The sequence below is a fragment of the Mustelus asterias genome, unplaced genomic scaffold (genome assembly GCF_964213995.1).
Source record: "Mustelus asterias unplaced genomic scaffold, sMusAst1.hap1.1 HAP1_SCAFFOLD_414, whole genome shotgun sequence".
In the NCBI taxonomy this organism is placed as follows: Eukaryota; Metazoa; Chordata; class Chondrichthyes; order Carcharhiniformes; family Triakidae; genus Mustelus; species Mustelus asterias.
Window position 1 is genome coordinate 315,307 of NW_027590369.1, and position 23,530 is coordinate 338,836.

Here is a 23,530-nt window from a genome sequence, read left to right on the forward strand (position 1 = left end):
CGGCACAGACAAGAAGGGCCAAAAGGCCTGTTTCTGAGCTGTAATTTTCTATGGTTCTATGGTTCTTTGTACACATGTCAGCAACATTCTTAACTAATCGTTGGTAAGACAATAAGCAAGAACCTTTAACAATTGCAGACAAGAAACTCAACAAACACGATAATGTGTAAATCTTAAGGAACATCTCTAATGTGTTCTAACTAAAGCCAGATCCAAGCCACAAACCCTTCCACATAAGCACGATGCAGCATAGGTTAAATGCCTACTTATTAAACGATTGCAGCCTCCTGGAATTAATGCTGAAAATCTCCTGTGAAGAAACTCAGAAGAGTTTTCCGAATCTGTTTCCCGAAACACAGCTTCTTTAAGGCAGCTTGGCAATAAGGCTCTCCCTCAGCTAATTGATAATAGTTTCAGAACAAAACAAAGAAAAGAGTAGGGATAGAGAGACTGATTCTTCGCTTGCTGCTGATCAACGTCCAAAAGCGCCTCCCAAAACGAAATCAAAACCCCATCACCTGACTACCACAACTTGAACCACCGCCCCCCCCACCCCCCACCGCCTCTGCAACTACATCGCTGAGGTTGTAAGCTGCATGATTTTTTTGAAAAATCCCTTCGGAATGGAACACACACATGACACTTTGAAGGTGACTTTTTGTGATTTCAACTGATGAACATTTTATTATGAACAGTATTTCTGTGTGTAGATGCGATTGTCTACAGAAATACCACACCCTCCGATCTATTCTACTCCCCGGATTGAACTGCGGTTCCTCACCCAACTTCGGGCCGGGCACATTTGCCCCCAATTGATGTGTTTCCCACATTGCCTCTCCATAGGATCCGGCCCGATAACGCAGCCCTCGCTGAAAGCCCCATTAAAGAGGCCATGCCACCACAACTTTTACCATATTAACTTGTCGCAAATTTGATTCACAGGCATGTGATCAGACTGCACTCGAAGCGGACTGACATGAGGAGAATCTAATGAATAATAGCGTGAGATTATTCAAAGTGGTCATCGTTTAGTGACACATTACATGAGTAGCCAGAGATACAGATGTGGCACAGTGGTTAGCAATGCTGACGCACAGTGCCAGGGTCCCATATTCTGATATGCTGGAGGAGCGCTTGGTAATAACGACATTTACTTGTCCACCTGGATTGACACCATTGCTGCTGCACCCCCTACGGATTTTGCTGCTAATTAACAGCAGCATTTAATAATTTGTATAATCACAATGAACATTAAGATAATAATGAAGAAAAACGCTGGCTCTTGCTTTATGTTTGATCCCAAAGAACCCATCCAGCCAGTTGCCCAGTCCCGCAAGGAAAATGAAGTTGGTTGGTTAAGTTTTTCGACGTAATTTCGAATGTGTGTGACCAAATTGATTCTCCTCTCTGAAGTGTCAGGTATGTGTGTGCAACACTTTGATCCAATCAAAGCACACATTAGCTGCTAAAATGAAGACTAGTGCCATCAAATTCTGTAGGACAACAGTGCGCATTGCAGCCATCCCATCACAATGAGAGCTGCAGCAGTAACATTGGCAACCTGTTTCAAAACCAACTTAACAGCTTCAATGTCAATTACCATTCTTTCATATGCAAACGGGGGCATCAGTATACCAACGGAATTGTGTATTCTCATCAGGGCACGTCGATCTCTTCCAGGCGAAAGCCGATAGGAATGAGAAATATATGGAATTACATATCCAAGGAAACATTAACCTTTCCAACCAATAGGTAGCTATGGATATTCCTTGTTCCCAAAAAATTCAGTAAGTGCCTTTGAGGGTCGGATAAATGGCTTTACCCCTAAAGCAATATGGAATGCTGCAGAACCGATCATTACTGAGTGGATACAGAAAAATAAATGGCTGGTTACTTCTGCTTAGTGTTGAAAATTCCTTGTGCCCAAGTTCTCACCATGGCCTTTTTTCATTCTTCACAGGCAATATTCCTTTTTGTTTTTGATTCTGCTTTATTTAAAATAAGGTTGGGTGCTGGACTGGATGTGTTAAAAACCACGTAGATTTCAGCATTCTCTATCAATCCTGACAAATGATAGCCTCATCGAAAACCCACAACCAAGATAACTCACGGCCCACTCTAATATCCAATGAAGTTTGAAAGATTATGGTCGGACCCTCTGCTGTTTCCGTCTTTCCATCTCACCCTGACCCTTGCCATCCCATGCAGACCGGGTTACTGTTGTATTTTGTGACATGAAACGTGCTGGATTGAACGGGGTTAACTGAAGCTGTTTGTAAATCCATGGAGACTGACTGTGATTAACGTCAGTCTCCATGGATCCGGGCTGTGTCACTGGAGGTTTTCCTTCTTCTATTAATATTGTATTCCGTTCAGTGTGTTCTGCCATAGAGTCAGCGGGAGCGACAACTCGGACACTGACCGAGATCATCAGTTGCAGAGACAGTGGGAGCAGAGATCAGAATCTGAGAACAATGGACTGGAACGTTTTGACAATGGATCACAATCTGGGAACGGTGCATCGGAACATTCCACCCGCACCACCCCCACCGCCTTTTTATTTATATATTAGTGACACTTTCACCGAGGGTCTTTATTTCATGACAAGTGATGGATTTCATAGGCTACCATTGTCATCCCGGATTCAATATGTACTCTACTTTGTTCAAGGATTTTACTATCCCATTCTGGCTATGATTGGTGTCCCTGGTAAGTGTCAAGTCCAGTACTTACTTCTGTAAACCCTATTTAACTTTATTCCTCATCTTGTCATTTGTTCTGAAATGCTGCTGTTGTTACCGTTGCTGTTCTGTTTCTATATCATTTCATGAACACGACACAACAGTAAAAACTGTTTCAGTGTATTTGATGGCTCAGACTATCTAAATTTCTCCCATTGTGGTATCTGGTAAGCCTCTATATCAGCGATTATATTTGTAAACTATCTTTCAATGTATTACTGTCTTTGTTATTTGAGTTATGCGAACATGGACATTGACTTCAATCGCTCTCCCAATCTCTTTTCCCTATTTAGTGACACCAACCCTGTACCTCAGGCTCGTTCAGACTTATGGCAACCTTTGATAACTATTTCACCCTGAACTTATATCTGACCCCCTATCCTCTCCATCATTAATCCTGTTACTGTAACCTCCAGAATATTATACTCTGGCTCCCCCAGCTGTCATTGTGAATTCCAGACACAACTATTCCAATTCTCTGATGACCAGCCTCCCAGTTACAAAGTTGCTGAATCCAAGCACATCTGTTGTCCATGTCCCAACTCTCACCAAATCCCATTTACCCATCATTCGTGTGCTCACTGACTTCTGTCACCAGCTGCTCTGGAAAAGCCTCAGGTTACTCACTCACCTGATCAAATCTCTCCATGTTTCATCATCTGATTCCCCCATTCTCTATCCATTTCACAAAATGTCTCTGTTTGTTCACATTCATACAGTACCTGAAAATACCCACTTCACACAATCTTCCCTTCCCCAGTCCCAAACCATATCTCTCCCTGACAGCAATGTTCTCTGCTACATCCCCTCTTGTACCCATGATGTGGAAATCTAGATCCACATATAGAGCAACCACACTACTGGTCTGCTCCATTGTCATGATGTGGAGATGCCGGCGTTGGACTGGGGTAAACACAGTAAGACGTCTAACAACTTCAGGTTAACGTCCAACGAGCTTTCGGAGCGTACTGCTGACAGGTCCACCTGACGAAGGAGCAGCACGCTCCGAAAGCTAGTGGCATTTGGTATTTGCGACCAAATGAACCTGTTGGCCTTTACCCTGGTGTTGTCAGACATCTTACTGCTCCGTTGTGTACAGCACATCTCCCCATGCTGGGAAGATACCGTGTCAGGGCTGTATCCAGCTTGGGCTGGGAATGAAAGGCAAGCTCCAAATGTGACATCAACAAGCCAGTTCAATCAATCTAACAGTACTCGAATTTAATATTCCCATTCTTATGCTTGAATGTGTCCTCTAGTGTGTTGCAACCACTTTTTCCAGTTCTCTCGGGGAGTTCCGTTTAAGTATGTTTGAAATTCCCTGATTAAAGTCAATGTATGTCCCTCTGTGTCTCGGGTTTGTATTTTGTGCTCTGTAGAATCATTGGTGTCAATGTGACAGAGTTCTGGAAAAAGGAAATCCTTTGGCTTTTGTTCCTGTTGTCTCCCGTGTGGAGCATCATGTTGGACAGCGGGTTTTAGCAGCTCTGGCACATGTCTGCGAAACCTGAACGTGGTCTGTCCATTGAACGCATGTGTTAGTCACTCTCACCTTAACATGTGTTCCACAACACGATGAACCTGGCACGGTAGCACAGTGGATAGCACTGCTGCTTCTCAGCGCCAGGACTCGGGTTCGATTCCCGGCTGCGGCCACTGTCTGTGTGGAGATTGCACGTTCTCCCCGTGCCTGCGTGGGTTTCCTCCGGTGCTCCGGTTTCCTGAAGGAGGTGCTGATTAGGTGCATTGGCCCGAACAGCCGCCAGAAATTTCTCAGTAACTTCATTGCAGTGTTGATATCAGCCTTACTTGTGACTAATAAATAAACTGTACTGAAATTTAAATATCCCATGAATCGAACTTGCAGCTGAGGGGCTATTGACTGACTCTTGTGATTGGAAAGTTAGTGGAGGTGTTGTGGATAGGTTTTTGGAGGTTGTGTTGTGAGCTGCTGCATACACTCAGGGAGGACACAGGATCTGCTGGCTGAACCTCGCAAGGTAAAGTGAATGCATTTACAGTGCGTCCGGCTGTGTAACATGACCAGGAAACGGAGCACAGATCGTAGAGAGGGGAAGCTCTGTAAATAGTGTGGAGGATGATGGTTTGTCATGCCCACCCTAGGGTTCCCAATCACTGTGGCATTGTGGCCAACCTTTCTTTCATTCATTCACGGGTATCACTGGCGAGGCAACTATGAGTTGCCCATTCCTACTTGCCCTGTTACGCCGCGCTGGACGGAACGCAACGGTGAAACAAATCTGATATGTTGCGATTCGAACCCGGGTCCCACAGCATTGCCCTGAGTCACTGGATAATTCGTCCATTGACAATCCCACTGCACCACATTTCCATTATACGCTTCTGTCTTTCAATTCTCTCTTGCATCCCGCAAATGTGTCATCCAGAGAAAATGTATTTTCACAGGAGACAGACGCCTGAATCCTACCACAACAGCTGATGGGAATTGAAATAAATAAATAACACAATTTGGAACGAAAAAACTAATCATAAGAATCACAGGAACAAGTGACAGGGATAGGTCTTTCAGCGCCTCGAGCCTGCTCCCCCATTTAATACAATCATGGCTGGGTGTTGTGTAATGAGAAACGTTTCGTTGACAATCTAGTTGTGAGACAATCCCAGGGACGAGTGAACATAATATGGCAGAATTCCTTGTCAAGGTGCATCATGATGTATTTGATTCTGAGACCATGGTCCTGAATCTCAGTGACGATAAATATGATGATATGAGGCATGAAGTCTCCATGACTGACTGGGAAACATCAGATTTAAGGAAGGTGCATGCAAATTGGCAAGAAAAGCAATAGGCCTGAGGTTTGCAAGCTGTTTAAAATTCAGCAAAGGAGAATCAAGGGTTTCATTAAGAAGCGAAAAATGTAGAATGAAAGCAAGCCTGCAGGGAACATAAAAAAACTGACTGTAAAACTTCCTGTAGATATGTCATGACAAAAAAGATTGACCAAAACGAATGTAGTGCCCTTACAGTTAGAAACTGGAGAATTCATAACATAAGAACATAAGAACTCGGAGTAGGAGTCTCATCCCTCGAGCCTGCTCCGCCATTCAGTAAGATCATGGCTGATCTTTTTGTGAACTCAGCTACACTTACCCGCACGCTCACCATAATCCTTAATTCCTTTACTCTTCAAAAATGTATCTATCCTTGCCTTAAAACATTCCATGAGGTAGCCTCAACTGCTTCACTGGGCAGGGAATTCCACAGATTCACAACAGTTTGTGTGAAGAAGTTCGTCCTCAACTCAGTTCGAAATCTGCTCCCCCTTATTTGAGGACATGCCCCCTAATTCTAGTTTCCCTCGCCAGTGGAATCAACTTTCCTGCTTCTGTCTTACCTATTCCCTTCATAATCCTATCTGTTTCTAAAAGATCTCGCCTCATTCTTCTGAATTCCAATGAATATAGCCCAGGTCTACTCAGCCTCCCCTCTCAACCCACGAATAAACCTAGTGAATCTCCTCTGTACCCCCTCCAGTGCCAGTATATCCTTTCTCAAGTAATAAGACCAAAACTGTACACAGTACTCCAGGTCTGGCCTCACCAGCATCTTCAAAAGCTGCAACATAACCTCGCTGTTTTTAAACTCCATTCCTCTGCCAATGAAGGACAGAATTCCATTTGCCTTTTAATTACCTGCTGCATCTGCAAGCCAACTCCTTGAGTTTCTTGTACAAGGACACTCAGGTCCCTCTGCACAGCAGCATACTGCAATTATTTACCATTTGAATAATAGTCCATTTTGCTGTTATTCCTACCAAAATGGATGACCTCACATTTACCAACATTGGACTCCATCTACCAGTCCCTCGCCCCCTCATTTAGACTATCTATACCCCTTTGCAGATTTTCACCGTCCTCTGCATACTTTGCTCTGCCACACATCATAGTGTCATCACTTCACTTGATCCCCAACTCCAAATCATCTTTGTAAATCCTAAACTATTGTGGTCCCAACACTGATCTCTGAGGCACACCACTAGGCACTGATCGCCTACCAGAAAAACACCAAAATTTACCCCCACTCTTTGCTTTCTGCGAGTGAACCAATCCTCTACTTATGCTGATATATCATCCGTAACACCATGCACCTTTATCTGATGCAGCAGTCTTTGGTGCGGCACCATTTCAAATGCCTTCTGGAAATCCAGATACACCACATCCACAGGTTCCCCATTGTCCACTGCGCATGTAATGTTCTCAAAGAATTGCGCCAATATCGTCAAACATGACCTGCCCCTCATGAACCCATGCCCATTCTTACCACTGGGACAATTTATATTCAAATGTCACGCTATTTCTTCCTTGATGATAGATTCAAGCATTTTCTCTACTGCAGAAGTTAAGCTAATCAGCCTATAGCTACGGCCTTTTGTCTACCTCCCTTTTTAAACAGTGGCGTCACTTTGCTGTTTTCCAATCTGCGGGAACCATCCTAGTGTCCAGTGAATTTTGGTAAATTACCACCAGTGCATTTTCTACTTCCCCCGCCATCCCTTTTAGTATCCCGGGTGCATTTCATCAGGACCAGGAGACTGGTCTACCTTTAGCCCCATTAGCTTGCCCAACATTACCTCTTTCTTGGTAATGATAGTTTCTAGTTCCTCACCTGCCATGGCCTTTCTGCCACATAGGCCACCAAATAATAACATCATGGTGGGGCGAGAACTAATTAAATAAATAACTAATGCAGATCATTGATCACTTTGCTTTCCAGAGCCGTTCAGCTCCTGATCTCATTTCATTTATAATTCAAACAAAAAGAGTTGGACTGATGATGACAGCCTTTCACATCGTGGCAGCTTATCAGCGAGAGGATTTGAGTATAGGGATCGGGATGCTATGCTGCAATTATACAGGGCATTAATGAGGCAACACCAGGAGTCGTGTGCAGTTTTGTTGTCTTTATTTTAGGAAGGATGTCCATGCCTTAGAGGGAATGCATCGACGGTTTTCCAAGTTCCATGTGTGAGAACAGTTTGCGGCGATTTTACCGTCGCGTTGCGCCCGTTTTCTGGTGCAATGCAGTGGGAAAGAAGGGCATAAAGCGCTTCGCGACAGTCGCGAAAACCAATGGCATTTTACGAGCGCCAGATTTCCTGCGCAGTTCACCTATCGCCAGAAATGGGCGAGAGGCAGGTTAATATATTTAAATTTATTTGAATGCTGTTTAACATCTGCTTAGTGAACTGATGTAATATACTAGTTTGAAATGTCACCCATTTCCTCAGACTCCACGCATAAATTTCCTCCTTTGGCTTTAAGAGGGCCAACCCTCTCGCTAACAATGCTTATGTCTATATAGATATGTAAAAGGCCTTAGGATTTTCCATAATCCTGCAGGCCAATTCCTTTTTGTTACCCCTTTTAGCCCTCCTGACTCCCTGCTTTAGTTTCTTCCTCCTTTCCTTGGATTCCACACTTGCTTCGTGTGTTCCCAACCTACCAGCCTTGACGAATGCTTCCTTTTTCTCGTTGACGAGGCTCAAAATATCTCTTGATATTCAAGGTTACCGAAACTTGCCCTAATTATCCTTCATACTTCGAGAAAGATGCCGGTACTGAGTTCCTATCAGATTACACTTGGAAGCTTCCCACATGCCAGATGTTTATTTGCCATCAAACACCTGCCTCGAATCTTCATTTTTAAGTCCCTACCTAATATTGTTGAATTCAGCCTTTCCCCATTTCACACCTTCACCTGAGTTCAACACTCAGCTTTCTCCATCATTACGTTAAAGTTTACTGAATTGTGGTCACTGTTCCTGAACTACTCCTCGACTGAATCATTGACCATCTGGCTGGCCTCATTCCCCAAAAACAATTCACGTACGACCCCTTCTCTAGTTGGACTATGATTATACTCTTTCAAGAAGGCCTCCAGGATGTCCCACATAAACTCTTCCCCATCCACGCCCCTAGCACATTCGCTTCCATCAGCAAATGTGTTCAATTATGTGTGTCTTTGTGTGTGCGTGCGCGCGCGCGTGCGCATTGGTATGTATGTGGGCACGTGAGAGTGTATGTGCCTGGGTGTGCGTGTGTGTGTGCGTGCGGCCTGTGTATGCATGTTTGTGTGTGAGTGAGTATATGAGTGTGTGTACGTATGAGCGTGTGACTGCCTGTATGTGTATGACTCTCGGTGTGTGCTTTTATTTCTGCTTCAATGGAAAGAAATGGAGATTTGTTCAATTTTGTTAAACTTTGGGCGTCATGCACTTCCCGCAATTTCTATGACCCTGAATTGTTGGAGAAAGAATGATTTATAGGTCAGGTGACATGAGTTCTTCCACTTTGAGTTTTGGGCTGCTGGCTGCAGTTTTGGTTCAGAGGTGTTTTGACATCAGACTGAAAGTCAGTTATTTCTGCGTTTCTCTCCATCGTGTTGTATGTTAAACTGCTGGCAGGCTGGACATCGGTCTTCTTGCCTTCCTGGACTGAAAAGCTCTGCTGTTATTGGTTTGCCAATATGTAATTAGACTGTCTCGGACTCTTCAAGTCACTTGCTAGGAACAATTATAGGCCAGCAGTGGCATTGTCCCTGTGTCGAGGGCTCCTGGAGGCTGCAAGGCTGAGAAGTCAGAGTTTCAATTCTCCAACGAAAGGACGAAGTTCCAGCCTCACGTGTGTCGTCTTATTTTCAGTGTTAAACCTGTGGTAGGGGTATGTTTATGACGTGGTTTGTTTGGTTGGATCATTCCATATACTTGTTAAGGTTTATACAGTATCACGGTTGTTTTTTTTTGTGTTCAATTGGTAAAAGTTATTGTGCTATGTTAACTGTATTTTTAGATAATGGCCGCCATCCGATTCATGCCCGAAACGGGCGCAATGGCGATTTAAATGCACTTGCATGCATTTCAATTGAACTAATGAACTGCCCACCCAGCTTTAACAGCATCTTGCCCTTTACCCAGCGTTCGCCAATGCGGAATCACGCTGAAATAGACATGCTGAATAAAAGTCTAATGCTGGCGCTCCAGCTGCTGAGGAGGTGAGTTCAGAGCTTCCAACGGCTCTAAGACTCAGGTCGTTGTCTGGCTGGGGGCGGGTTGGGGAGGTGGGGGGGGGGGGTGGGGGGTAGGGGGAGGGAGGCAGGCAGCTGGTGAGGGGAGGGGGTGGATGGTGGAGGATGGTGGAGGAGGCGGGTCAGGTGTACCTCTGCGCGGGCAGGGGGGAGGGGAGTGAAGCCAGATCATTGTCTGGGGAGGAGTGGGTGAGGGATGAGTGGGTGAGGGAGGAGGAGGCGGGTCAGATGTATCGCTGGGTGGGGGGAGGGAGGGGAGTGAGACTAGATCATTCTCTTGGGGGTGGGGAGGGTTGAGCCCAGGCCATTCCCTGGAGGGGCGGGGGGGAGGGAATTGAGGGCAGATCAATCACTTGGGCGGGGGAGGTGGGCAGGAGGGGGCGGATAAGATGTATCTCTGGCGGGCGGTAGGGGGGAGGCCAAATGGATCTCTAGTGGGGGGAATGGGGAGGGCAGGGGAGGCACGGCTGCCACTCTGCGGTCAATCTGTGGGGGGGGGGGGAAGGGGGCATGGGGTCACGGTCTGTCATGGTAGCGGGTGGGTGGGTGGATAAGGGGGACCGTGATGTCTGTTGGGGCCATTACGCCCGGTTTTCGCTCCCGGGTCGCTTTCTTTGCTGTTTACGGCTGGGGAGCGATCTGACATGGCGCGCTTTTTCAATTTATTTTCTAACTGCGCATGCGTGATTCAGAACTCCGATCGATTCGGGTGCGCTAAGCCCCGCCCACAGCGCGCATGGGACTCGCGATTACCTTACAAATTTGGCACAGGCTCAGAAGGAAAAGCTGATGTTTACTTTGTCCAGGATTCAGCAGCCGAAAGTCTCGATCAATCACATGAAATTAGTGGAGGTGGAGAAGGAGAACAATGATGTGAACAAAGATATTGAGCAGGTGTGGAGACATACAAGCCAATCTGACCGTTGCTGATTTGTTCAAATTGTCTGAATGTAAATTGCAGGACTATTAAAAAAGCGGCTCATAATCTATACAAAGGGAAATGTAGATGAATTAACAGTCATGTGTAATCTCAAAAAGGATGTTGAGGAGTGGAAGCATCGGGCTAATGTGAACCGAACAAGGTACAACAACGTGAAGTAAGACTGTTTTCCAAGATTGTGCCATCATTTAAATGAACTGCTGGCATAATGATTCTGTGAGCAGTGAGCAGAGATGTGGCTACCCAGTGAAACAGGACTGTATACAGTTAGTGTTCAAGTAAATTTAACTGGTTTTCACAGTATTGATCTTTGAAAGCACAGTCAAAATGGGATCTGACAGCAATGAAGACAAATTGTTTTGCGCCTTTGCCAAGGAATATGCAGAAACTGATGGCGCAAGATCAAGGCCAAACTAAGTGTTCGAATTGCGAACCAGATGAGTTCTGGCCAATGAATAAGAAAGTTGACACAGATAAAATTACCTTTCCGAATGACCCAGATATTTTTGTCCTTCTGATCCTGCCAAGTTCTTGGAGAATATTGCCAAAGCTAATTTATTATCACAGCAGCCAAAGTGCATTTGGATTGAGATTCAATGTAGGATTAAGAACTGAAGGAGTCTTGTCGATCAATCGGTTCATCAAATATGTGATTTTAAAAAGTGTTGAAGTGGAAAACAATGACAGAAATGAGTGTAGTAGTGTGATCTCAGCATGTTTTGATTTTGTATCAGGCATATATGTTTGTTGCAGAATAGTAGCAGTGTGAAACAGAAAGGTTTTAAAAATGAAACCATCTTTGAATGTTGATAGTCCATTTATTTCTGAAGCGGGAGGTGTCACGCTGGTTTGCCTTTGAGAACTGTATTGTTAATCATGTTTCTGAAGTTATAAGCGGACTCAGATCTCTCTGCTTCAAAGTCCCTTATGGTTTAAATGGGGTTTTGTTTATTTTTACCTTGGAACTCATGCTCTTCCTGGGATTCTTATGACCCTGAATTGTTGGAGAAAGAATGATTGACAGTTCAGTTAACAGGAGTTGTTTAACTTTGAGTTTTGGGCTGCTGGATGCACTTTTGGTTTAGAAGGTGCTTGGACATCAGACTGAACAATTCTGTTTCTGTGCTTCCCTCCATAGTAACGTAAATTATTCTGGCATGCTGAAAACTGGTCTTTTTGCCGTCTTGGACTGAAACTTCGACTGTTGGTGGTTTGCTTGCGAGCAACTAAAGTGTCTCTGTCTCTTGAGGTGCTTTGCTGAGAACAGAAAAGTGTCCAGCAATGGCATTGCCTCTATCTCGAGCGCTGTTGGAGTTAAAAGGCTGCAAAGTCAGGCTTTCAATTCTCCAAACAAAGGACGAAGTTCCAGCATCACGTGGACAGTCTTTTTTTTTCAGCTGTTAAACCTTTGACTGGGATATGTTGATATGGAGGTTTGTTTGTTTGGAACATTTCATCTCGTTGTTAATGTGTCTACGTTATCATGGGCGTTTATCTCTTATTTGTAATTGGTACAAGTTACTGTGACACGTTAATAGTACTTGAAATAAAATTTGTTTGGTCAAAGCTCCTCGTGGGTCAGTTGAGTCATACATGAAGTGAAACATCTAACATCTCATGCTTGCCCTAGCCAAATTCACATTGTATTATTTATGATCCAGGAGGACCTCATAAAACAGTTTGGAGTTTCTGACTTGGATATTATAGCATTGTGTGTGTGTGCATGTATGTTTGTGCCTGTCAGCATGTGTGCGTGGGTCTGGTTCTACGTGCGGGTGTGTGGCTGCGTGTGGCTGTGGCTGTTTGTATGTCTTTGTGTGACGGTTTGCTTTCAGTGTATGTGTGTGAATGTCGGTGGGTGCAAGTTTGTTAGTCTCCGTGTGTGCGTGAATATGTGGGTGGGTGGGATTAGTCCTGCATGTGTCTGCTTTTGTGTCTGTGAGTCTGTGCTTTTGTGTGTGTGTTTGTGTGAGTCTGTGTGCAAACGTTTGTGTGTGTGTGTTTGTGTTAGTCTGTGTGCGTATTTGTGTATTTGCTTCAGGAAATATTGTTTATGCCTGTGTGTCGTTACATGGTTGTATTTTTGTTTATGTTTCTCTGTGTATGAATGCCTGCATGAATATCTGTGATTATAAGTGAGTGGGGGCGATTCTCCTAAAAAAAATTGAAGTGTAGAATTTGGATTAAAATTAAAATGGATTAAATTGCGTTGTTTCTTTCAGCAGGAGTTTCCAAAAGGAGGTCTCACACTCTGTACTCTGCAAAGTTCACCAGCGTGCATGTCAGCACAAATCCGTGGGTGGGGCTTATTCCCATCCCAGAAGCCTCCAACACAGCGCTGAGCAGGCCACTGCGCATGTACCGATCTGGATTGCTGGCAAATTGGATCGCAGTCCAAATGGCGGATATGCCGGGCCATGAGGTTGCAGATTGTGGAGTACAATTCCACTGCTGCTGATGGCCACAGAGCATTCTTGATGCCCAGTCTTGATTTGCTATATCTGTTCAAAGTCTATCCCATTCAGCACGCATAGCGCCACACAAAACAGTGGAGGTTATTCTCAATGTGAAGGCGGGACTTCGTCTCGACAAGGACTGTGTAGTTGTCACTCTTAACGATTCCATCATGAACAGATGCATCTGCAGCCGGCAGATTGGAAAGTATGAGGTCAAGAATGTTATTTCCTCTTGTTAGTTCCTTCACCATCTGCTACAGACCCAGTCTAGCAGTTATATACTTTCGGACCTGACCAGCTCGATCACTCGTGCTGCTGCCACTCTTGGTGGTGGGCATTGCAATCCCCCACCCAGAGTACATTTTGTGTCCTTGCTATCTTCAGTGCGACCTCCAAGTGTTGTTGAATATGGTGGAATACTGATCCATCAGCCAAATGAGGGCGGTAAATGGAGACCAGTAAGACTTTTCATTGCCTATGTTTAACTGAAGACATGAGAATTGATGGGATCCAGAATCGATGTTAAGGACTCCCAGATCAAATCCCTCCCAACTGTGTACCACTGTGCCGCCACATCTGCTCGGTCTGTCCTGCCGATGGTACAGGACAAATCGAGGGATGGTAGCGGTGGTGTCTGAAGTGAGAATGACTACGTCAGGATGTTGCTTGATTAGTCTGTGTGACACCTCTCCCAAATTTGGCACAAGCCCCAGATGTTAGTAAGGACGACGTTCCAGGGTCAACAGGGCTGTTTGATTTGCCGTTGTCTTTTCCAGTGCCTCGGTCGATGCCAGGTTCTCCGTCCAGTTTCATTTCTTTGTGGAGATTTTGTCGCGATTGTTACAAATGAGTGGCTTGCTCGGCAGTTTCACAGGCAGTTGAGAGTCAAACACATTACTGTGACTCTGGTGTCACATGTAGGCGAGACCAGGTAAGGACGGCACAAAAGGACATTAGTGAACCAGTTGGACTTTTCTGACAATCGACAATGCTTTCATGATCATTAGTAGACTCATTACTACAGATTATTTTACTGAACTCAAATTCCACCATCTGCCGTGGCGGGATTCGAACCCTGGTCCCCAGAACAATGTCTGGGTTTGGGGCTTAATAATCGAGTGATGATACCACTGGTCCTTCGCCTCCCATGTGTGCTTGTCTTCTAATGTCTCGAGGAGAGTTTGTATGTGTGGGTTTGTGTTCCTCTCCCTCTCGGAGGTTTTGGATCTGTGTTTGTCACCCTGTGTCTCCATGAATGTTGTGCATGTGTCTGTGTTCCTCTGTCTCTCGGAGAGTTTGATTGTGTGTGTTTGTGTCCTGTGTCTCTCGGAGAGATTGTGTGGGGGTGTGTATTCTTGTGTCTTTCAGAGAGTTTGTGTGTGGGTTTCCGTTCCTGTGGGTCGAGGAGATATTGTGTGTGGGTTTACATTCCGGTGTCTCTCGGAAAGTTTGTGTCTTTGTGTTTATTTTTCTCTGTCTGCAGGAGACTGTGCATTCTTGTGCCTCTTGGAGCGTTTTTGTGTTTGGAATTGTGTTCCTCTGCCCCTCGGAGAACTTGTGCATGTGTGTTTATGTTCCTATTTTCACAGGAGTGCTTGTCTGTTTGTGCGTGTACATGTGTTCCTGTCTCCCCAGGAGAGGTTGCGTGTGTGTGTGTGTGTTTTTGTGTCTCCAGGAGAGTTTGGGTTTTGTGTGTGTTCCTGTGCATCTACGAATAATTGTATGTGTGTGTGGGCGGGGGAAGGGGGGCGTGTTCTTACGCCGCTGGGAGAGTTTGCATCAAAATGTTTGTTTCTGAGTCTCAAGGAGAGTTTTTGTGTGGGTTTGCGTTCCTGTGTCTCTCGAAGAGGGTGTGTGTGTGTGCGTATTTGTGCGTCTTTGTCAACACCAACTCAATGAAATATATTATTTCTTCTCCAGCCTGTTGCATGATTTTACTTTTTATTTCTTTGCCTTCTAGTGAACTTGCTCACAATTGTGACGCTGAAGAGCCGGAACTGTGGTCTGTCCAAATGCGTCACTCGATACCTGGTGGCCATGTCTTTGGGGGATCTAATGGTCGTTTTTCTGGACCTGATATTGAGACACATTCCCATTGTTTATGCGGAACATTTTCTATTCCTGAGCTCGATACCCGCGTGTAATATCCACGCCGTCCTGCTTTTTGCAGCCACTGACTGTTCTGTCTGGTTCACCGTCACTTTCACCTTTGATCGATTTGTGGCCATTTGCTGTCCAAAGCTAAAAAGAAAATATTGCAGTGAGAAAACGGCAACTGTGGTTCTGGGAACAGTGAGTGTGCTCAGCTGTTCAAAGAACATTTTCTGGTATTTTATGTTATCCAGTAATTATTGGCTAATGAACATACCATGGTTTTGTGATTCTCCACGATATGTTGAGGAGTCCCTGGTCTGGGTAGTAATCGTGTTGCTCCACTACATTCTGAACCCATGTGTTCCATTTGTCCAGATTTTGCTGCTCAATGTGTTCACCGTCAGACATATTTTAGTGAGCAGCAGAGCCCGCAGGAGACTCCGAGCTCATAGCAGTGGGGAGAATCCCAGAGACCCCGAGATGGCGAGTCGAAGGAGATCCATCATTTTACTGCTTTCAATATCAGCCAATTTCATGCTGTTATGGTCAATGACCATGGTTTATACGACTTCTGAACGGCTATCGTGGTTGGGGTATGATACTAAATATTTTCGTCATTGCTTTATGGAATTCGGCTTCATGTTGCAGCTCCTAAGTTGCTGCACAAACACTGCAATTTATGCTGTGACACAGACTCAGTTCAGACAGCAGATGAAAAAGGTGTTGAAATATCCTTTCACTAAAATTCTCCAATTCATTTAACGCTGAGAGGAAATCCCACCCACATGGCCTCTCTATTTTCCTTTTGGACATTCAAACTGTATGACACCAACCATCCTCATACTAATTGGACAGATGAAACATCGCCGTCAACTGTGCTCTGCAACTGATCACTTCGCCTATCCATCATTGCGGTTCTTAACACTGACTGGACAGAAATGGACCATTCACCATTTCTCCTCTTCCATTGGTCAGCCAAATTGCCCATCGTCACAACCACTCACCAGTCTCCCAGTGTTTCTCCCACTTCATTGGCCAGTCAGCATGTTCATCAGCTTCATCACTTACGCAGATTGGATACATATCCTCCAATCAGGAATAGTGGTTCATGGTTGGCGGGGCGTTTGGGGGGGGGGGAGCGGGGGAGGGGAGGGGGTGGAAGGGGGGCTACTGAGGGTGTGAGGTAACTGGGTTGGCACAGGCAGGTGCAGTACAGCAGCACAAGCCACAAGTTGAGCAAGGCCAACTGACTGACCGAGCAATTGAGGCCAACTACACCAAAAATCAGGAAAAAAGCTAAAAGGAAGGAGAACTCAGGAAGTGTTAGATTCCGAGAAGAAGGTACAAAAGCCAGCATAAGGGCACTTTATCTTAATGCTCGTGGCATTCGAAACAAGGTAAATGAGTTGACAGCACAAATCATTGTGAACGAGTGTGATTTTGTGGCCATTTCAGAGACATGGTTGCAGGATGGTCAAGATTGGGTGTTAAATGTCCAGGGGTATCAGACTGTTTGGAGGGACCGACAAGAAGGTAACGGAGGTGGTGTAGCTCTGATATATAAGGATGACATCAGGGCGGTGGTGAGAGATGATATAGGTTCTATGGGAAAAAGGTTGAATCCATTTGGGTGGAAATTAGAAATAGTAAGTAGGAAAAGTTACTGATAAGCATCGTCTATAGGCCACCAAATAACGACATCATGGTGGGGCGAGAAATAAACAAAGAAATAACTTATGTATGTAAATATGGTACAGCAATTATCATGGGGGATTTTAATCTACATGTCAATTGGTCAAACCAAGTTGGCCAAGGCAGCCTTGAGGACAAGTTCAGAGAATGAATCCGCGATAGCTTCCTTGGACAGTATGTAATTTAACTTACGAAGGAGCAAGCTGTCCTTGATCTGGTCCTGTGGAATGAGAGAGGAATAATTAATGATCTTGCAGTGAGAGATCCTCTCGGAAAGAGCGATCACGTATGGTTGAATTTAAAATACAGATGGAGCGTGAGAAGGTAAAATCCAAGGCCAGTGTCTTGCGCTTAAACAAAGGTGACTACAAATGAATGAGGTGGGCGTTGGCTGAGGTACACTGGCAGCAAAACTGTATGGTTGGAGAATTGAGGAACAGCGGAGGACTTTCAAAGCAATCTTTCATAGTGCTCAGTAAACTTATATACCTGTGATAAGGAAGGACTGTAAAAAAAGAGATAATCGGCCATGGGCATCGAAGGAAATGAGGGAAGGTATCAAATTGAAAGAAAATGCATTCAAAGTGGCAAAGAGTATTGGGAAATTAAAGGATTGGGAAATCTTTAACGGTTAACAGAAAGCGAAGGAAAAAGCTATAAAGAAAAGTAAGATGGATTATGAGAGTAAACTAGCTCAGAATATAAAAAAAATCGCAAACGTTTTCACAAATGTATAAAACGGAAAAACGTAGCTAAAGTAAACATTGGTTCTTCAGAGGATGAGAAGGGGGGTGTAATAACTGGGAATGAGAAAATGGCTGTGGCATTGGACAGGTATTTGTGTCGGTCTTCACAGTGGGAGAAACAAATAACATGCCGAAAATTGATGAAAGGACGCCTCTGGCAAGTGAGGACCGAGAAACTTTCATTATCAGGAAAGAGGTAATGTTTAACAAGTTAATGGAGCCAAAGGGAGACAAGCCTTCTGGTCCTGATGGAAAGCATACCAGGGTAATAAAGGAAATGGCGGGAGAAATAGCAAATGCACTTATGGTAATTTACCAAAATTCGCTGGACTCTGGGGCTGTTCCGGCAGATTGGAAAACAGCAAATGTGACGCCACTGTTTAAAGAAGAAGGTCGACAAAAGCCATGTAACAATTGGCCGGTTAGCATAACGTCTGTAGTAGCGAAAATGCTTGAATCTATCACCAAGGAAGAAATAGCGAGACAGCTGGATATAAATTGTCCCATTGGTAAGACGCAGCATGGGTTCATGAAGGGAAGGTCATATTTGACTGAATGACTGAGCGGGTAATGCAGACTGAATGAGAAGTGAGGCCGACTGACCAGCCGGCCGAGTGAAGCTTACTGGGTGGCACGGTGGCAAAGTGCTTAACACTGCTGCATCACAGAGCCAGGGACCCGGGATCGAATTCCGGCTTGGGTCACAGTCTGTGTGGAGTTTGCACGTTCTCCTCGTGTCTGTGTGGGTTTTCTCTAAGTGCTCCTGTTTCCTCTCACATTCTGAGAGACGTGCTAGTTCGGTGCATTGACCCGAACAGGCGCTGGCTTGTGGGGACTCGGGGAATTTCATAGTAACTTCATTGCAGTGTTAATGTGACTTGTAACCCATAAAGAAATAAACAAATGACCAAGCAAGCCAGTGAGGCACAATGACCGACCAATTGAGTGAGGCTGAATGCTGGGACCGATAAATATACGAAGTGAGCGAGGCCGACTGACTGACCGAGCAAGTGAGGCCGTCTTTCCGACCGACTGAATAAGGCAGACAGGCCAAAAGATAAATGAAGACTGACCAAGCGAGTGAGGCTAACTGACCAAGCAAGGCCGACTGACCGACTGAGTGAATAAGTCAGAATGACCAAGCAAGTGAGGCCGATCTCCCTCGACAGTTATATGAGAAGGACTGAAGTAAAAATGCAATGTGCATCATTATCTGGCACGATATCAAAACAAACAGGAACATGGACCCCAGGCAATAATATCAAGCTCAATAACGCAATTAATTGCTAAAACATACTCATGTGCCTTATCAATGATGCACGCTGCAGCAAAAACCTGAAAGTTTATTCAACTCTGTGTGCTTAGAAAGTTTTACATGTCCTGATAATTATTATTTCATTTTGCGACGTAGAATTTCGTTTCTCGATTGGAACACAGATTTCTTCACCTGTATATTGGCTATCAAGCTGCTTCGAAATTCATTGCAACAAAAGAAAATTAACGCAGTGTTACCAGGTCGAATGTAAAATGATAGATAATCTCATACAGCCTGCATCTGTTACACTGTCCAATCTGACAATTAATCGTGAATTGATCATCGAATTTGCTGTCACAGGGATACATCAATTATCAGAATCAGTGTCTGAAAGGGAGCATCACCCTCGATCAACTTCAGCCTTCAGAGTTATGGAGGCATACATCAGTGGGTTTTTGATTATGGATTCTGGGCTCACAAGAAAGCTATAACCATTATGGTTTTTGTCGTTGTGGCCTTGCTCTGTATCACTTTATTTCAGTTACCCATCTCTGTTTGTTTCAATACAAAAAAATAGCACGAGTTGTCAAACCTCTTGTTCTGTCTGCTGAATATGGAAAATAATCAAAGCCCCTTATGTTTCCTGGTCCCGATTTTACTGCGTGAATTTCCATAGAGAATTAGATCACTGCAAACTGATGGGTTGTGGAAACACACGACCACAAAGAAAAGGTGAATTCAGAAATGAAAAACGCATTTCTTCAATGGGCACGTGCTGCGGGTTGGGGGGAGGGGGTGGTGTCTGGAATCACTGTTGCTCAAATTAAACTCGCTCTCTGCCCCTCGAACGTGTCGCACAGTTCACCGTGATCAAATGGAATGTGCAATCTGATTAACACTTGAATTAGTTGTCACAGCCGAAACAAACAACTGCAGCCTTCAGGGAATTCAGCTGGTAAATCGCAGACTATCATAATCCCAAAGGGAAACTTAAATCAACTACCACAAAAGGTGTGCACTCTGTATAAAACGTTGAATCATCTAAAATCGCAATAAATGTATTTCAGAACAATTATGATGATTTGAGTTGATTTGATTTATTATTGTCACATGTATTATCATACATTGAAAAGTATTGTTTCTTGCGCTATAATGACAAAGCATACCGCTCATAGAGAAGGAAGTGAGAGAGTGCAGCGTGTATGGTTACAGCCATGGCTAGGATGGCGAGAAAGATCAACTAAATGGAAGGTAAGTCCATTCAAAAGTCTGACGGCAGCAGGGAAGAAGCTGTCCTTGAGTCGATTAGTACATGACCTCAGATTTTTGTATCTTTCTCCTGACGGAAGAAGGTGGAAGAGAGAATGTCCGGGGTGCTTGGGCTCCTTAATTATGCTGGCTACCTTGCCAAGGCAACGGGAAGTGTGGACAGAGTCAATTGATGGGAGACTGTTTGCGTGATGGATTGGACTACATTCACCACCTATTGTTGTTCCTTGCGGTCTTGGGCAGAGCAATGGCCATACCAAGCTGTGATACAACCAGAAAGAATGTTTTCTATGGTACATCTGTAAATGGTGGCGAGAGCTGTAGCTGACATGCCAAATTTCCTTCGTCTTCTGAGAAAGTAGAGCCGTTGGTGGGCTTTTTAAACTATGTTGTCGGCATGGAGGGACCAGGACAGGTTGTTGGTCATCTGGGCACCTAAAAACCTGGAGCTCTCGACCTTTTCTACTTCGTCCCCGTTGATGTAGACAGGGGCATGTTCTCCTTTACATTTTCTAAAGTCGATGACAATCTGTTGTATATTAAAGGTCACAGGTTAATAAAAATGTAAAACGTATAACATTTTAAAAACTAAACACCTTGAGACAGTTCACAGAATTTTATAAACTTTTCCTGAAGGTTTTTGATTCAACTCAGTGCTTAAATCCTCTTGATAGCCTATTGGTGGGGTAGCCGAGTTGACCAGTACAGTCAGGAAATCATAGACCATAGAACAGTCACGAAGCTAGTGTTTCTGAACCAAAGACCTAACTTCATTTAACCAGCAGCTGCCAAGTGATCATCACAGGGTCGAGTCAGCTCTCAAATGGAACAGCCGGACGACCCTGAATAGATCTGATGTTTGCAATTCAAAACAGATCAAAAATAGTTTTCTTATCGATGATTGTTGCCTTATATTAGCTTAACAACAAGCATCTTTAGTATGTACTTATCAACAATAATCTCTGACATGCACTTCAGCCAATTCCAGTTTACCATCCAGCAGAATGAGGTCTTATTCGTCCATTAAATACGGATGTGAACACGACAGTCACTTCCCCATTTGCAGGTCACCCGAGACGCTCACTATCGGGGTCAAAATGAATGATCCTCGTGGATCATTGTCAAACTATACAGCCATGTGGACCCGCGCCCGGGCAAGCTTCCATCCTGGGTGTGGACAATGAAGACAGCAAGTTATGAAATTGCAATATGAAACTTTCTGATGAGTTTTATGAACACTAATGTTCACAGGGTTTAGGCTCTGAACTATTCGCCTTTACCATTATACTTTGTGATAATTTACCGTTGGCGAAAGTGAAAAAATGATTCATACAATGCATTTCACAGATAAGAATATATGTTTTAAATAATAATTAATTGTCGATATCTCTTACTGCATTTATATATGTGTAAACGGTTCTCTTGCTGGCTCATGATCTTGTTTTAAGAATAATTTAACCCTTTGCTTGGTGTTATACCTGTGCCTTAATGTGTAATGTTTATAAATCTTATCAACCTATCAGGAGCACCCCAGTAATATTAACGTACAGTATGCTACTGCTGCTATGTCATATCTCACAATGTTCTCCCCTCTGGCTGTCTCAGAACACTGGTTTGCACTGGTCCAACATCAACACAGGCTGCCCCGTTCGAGATCTACCAGCTACACGTCAAAGACTGCAGTCTCACTTTACATATCCATCCCTGTGATGTTCCTCTCTCGTTTGCATAATTCTTAATAGGTTCCTATTCCCACAATTGATGAACTAGTTTTACCATTGCTTTACGGCTACAATTATGAACCTCGTGGATGTTCAATCTGAGCACATCCCGAATCGCAGAGGAAAGCCTGGAATGCTGGTTTCAAATTATTCATTGTCGCGATTTGGAACAAATATGAGGAAATAGATTAAACCTATGGAGGAAAAGTTGTCAGACCGATTGGAAGTTATTAAAGAGAACGAAGCTGTTGTTAAATTGTAAAACAAACAACAGGTATGGCAAATTTACAATAACCCCAGTGAACAACATTTACATTTAACAATGAAAAACAACATTAAGGAGTAAAGTTTAGAGGGGAACCAGGAGGGCAAAAGGGGGATGCAAGATTGCTTTGACAGACAAGGCAAAGGAGAATGTAAAGAGATTGTACTGCCTAAATGTCAAAATAGTAACCCGTGGGAGTATAGGGCCTCTTAAGTATCAACAAGGTCATCGATGTGCAGATCCACCAGAGATGGGTGAGATCATAAATGAATATCTGTCATCAGTAATTACTGTTGAATTGGCATGCATGTCAGGGAACTTGGGGAAATAAGTTGTGAGGTTTTGAGGAGTGTACATATTACAGATAAGTAGGTGCTGGAAATCTTAAAGCGCATCAAGGTAGATAAATCCCCAGACCTGATGTACTGTATCCCATGACGTTCTGGGAGGCGAGGGAGGAAATTGTGGGCCCCGTGGAAATATATTTGAAACATTGAGAGCCACAGGTGAGGTACCTGAATATTAAAGGGAGGCAAATGTTGTACCTTTGTTAAAGGAAGGATGCAGGTTAAAGCCTGATAACTAGAGGTTGGTGTGTCGATCATCTGTACTGGGTAAGTTGCCAGAAGGTATTCTGAGAGATGGGATGTACAGGCATTTAGAGAGGCAAGGGCTGATTAGGGACAGTCCGCATGCCTTTATGAGTGGAAATTCATGTTTCAGAAATTTATTTGACCTTTTTGAAGGGGCAACCAAGAACGTAGATGAGGGCAGTGCTGTTGATGATGTCTAAATGGAGTTTAGCAAGGCCTTTGACAAGTTACCTCTTGGTAGGTTGTTGCATGAAGTGAAATCTTGAGGGATTCAGAGAGAGGTAGCCAAATGGATACAAAATTGACTTGATGAAAGAAGACAGAGCGTGGTTGTAGAGGATTGTTTATCAAACTGGAGGCCTGTGACCAGCGATGTGCATCAGGGATCGGTTCTGAGTCCACTGTTATTTGGCATTTATATAAGTGATTTGGATGAGAATTTAGAGGTACAAATAATAAGTTTGCAGATGACACCAAGATTGCTAGCATAGTGGACAGTCAAGAAGGTCATCTAGGATTGCAACAGGATTTGATGAATTGGGCCAGTGGGCTGACGAATGGCAGATGGAGTTTAATTTAGATAAATGCGAGGTGATGCAATTTGGTCGGGGATTGGTGCATTTCGAACCAGGATAGGGCTTCTGAACACCTCCCTGGTGCAGAATTGCACCCGGCGGAATGAGACCTCGGGT